Below are 2,097 nucleotides of genomic sequence, written 5' to 3' on the forward strand. Positions count from 1 at the left end.
TTGTTCTTCTTGTTCTTGTTCTTGTTCTTGTTCTTGTTCTTGTTCTTGTTCTTGTTCTTGTTCTTGTTCTTGTTCTTCTTCTTCTTCTTCTTCTTCTTCTTCTTCTTCTTCTTCTTTTTTGGAAGGACGTTCTTGACCTCTGACCTTCCTTTCCCCAACACCAAGTGCTAGGATTACAGACAGGCAACACCAAGCTTAGCAGGTTGATTTTGATACGAGGGATAGAGGTGGGTGTGTCTTGCTAAAATCACTCAGGCTGGTTCCAAACTCCCAATCTTCCAGACTCAGCCTCTTGAGTAGCTAGCTGGGATTACAAGTACCCCACTCGTTCATCATAACCCTCCTTCCAGATGCCCAGATCTCTTAAGGACACCCAAGGTCCTCCTCTAGCCCACATGGAATGGCTCGTGTCCATCTGACACTTACCGGGCTGATATGCACACTGAAGTCCTAGTGGTCAGGGGCCACCGTGTCTTTCTTTTTCTGTGAGGTCCTCTTCAAGCCAGAGTGGAAACTCAGTCCTTCAAGCTGCCGCCTTTGTCACTCTACCCTTCTGTGGGTTTTGAATGGAACACACCACCACCTGTCTGGCCCCCATCCCAGTCAATTCTCTCTTACTGCCCAGTGTGGCTGATCTACACACAGTGAGTAACTAACTGGTCCCTCCCTTCCTCTGTTATACCTACGGACACATGACCACCACAAGCACCTATACTCAAGAGGACTAAAATCCTCCTTGCTGTCAATGAAAGTTGAGATAAAATCATAAACAGGATTAATAAAATCCGATAAAGTTTTAGGTTCCAAAGTGAGGTCAAGTCCAGGTGCTTCCTGAAGAGTGGGAAAAGCAGGTTGCAAGTTCTGAGATCATTCCTTATAAAAATGGGAACAGATTCGACTTTCTTTTTTCTTGTTTTGGTTTTTCGAGACAGGGTTTCTCTGTGTAGCCCCCTGGCTGTCCTGGAACTCACTCTGTAGACCAGGCTGGCCTCAAACTCAGAAATCCGCCTGCCTCTCCCTCCCAAGTGCTGGGATTAAAGGTGTGTGCCACCACTGCCAGGCGAGTTCTACTCTTTAATTTCTGCATACGGTTGCTGTGTGTGTGGCTTCTCATTCATGCTAATGTGGTCCTTAGTAAATTAGTGAAGGAGCTTTTAAAATTATTTATTGTTTTAAAGATTTGTTTATTGTATTTATATGAGTACACTGTAGCTGTCTTTTAGACACACACCAGATGAGTATATCGGATCCCATTACAGATGGTTGTGAGTCACCAACCATGTGTTGCTGGGAATTGAACTCAGGATATCTGGGAGAGCAGTCAGTGCTCTAAAGCGCTGAGCCATCTCTCCAGCCATCCAAAATAATTTATTTTTATTTATGTGTATGTGTGCATGTGTTTCTGTGTGTATGGACCCACAGACGCCAGAGAGTGATGTGGAGCTGGTGTGGCAGGTGGTTTGTCACCTGACATTGGTGGTGGAAACCAAATTCCGGTCCTCTGGAAGAGTAACAAATGCTTTTAACCCCAGAGACACTTCTCCCACAAGTGAAGCTTTAAAGGGCATTGTAAAGACACAGAATAGGGGCTGGAGAGCGGTCCTGAGTGCAATTCCCAGCAACCCCATGGTGGCTCACAGCCATCTGTAATGGGATCTGATGCCCTCTGCTGGGGTGTCTGAAGACAGCTACAATGTACTCGTCATATATATAAGATAAATAAATAAAATCTTAAAAGAAAAGAACAGAACGAATGGTAAATAGAGTTAAATGTATAATATTCTTTCCTTAGAAGCCACCCTGGATCTCAGCCCTAGGAGGAGGAGGTCCTGTGTGGTCTCACACAGGAAGCAAAGGATTCCTGTGGCCTATGGTATGGTGATCTAATGACCCAACCATTGTGGGTGGTGACAACCCTGGGCAGGTGGTCCACAGTTGTCTAAAAAATTACGATGATCAAACCATGGAGAGGAGTAACAGCCCTTTATGGTCTCTGCTTCAGTTCCTGCCTCAGTGACAGGCCATGATCTGGAAGTATAAACCAAATAAGCCTTTCCCAGGTTGTTTTGGTCGGGGTTTTAACACAGCAATGGAAAG

The sequence above is a fragment of the Mus pahari genome, chromosome 21 (assembly GCF_900095145.1).
Source record: "Mus pahari chromosome 21, PAHARI_EIJ_v1.1, whole genome shotgun sequence".
Taxonomy (NCBI): Eukaryota; Metazoa; Chordata; class Mammalia; order Rodentia; family Muridae; genus Mus; species Mus pahari.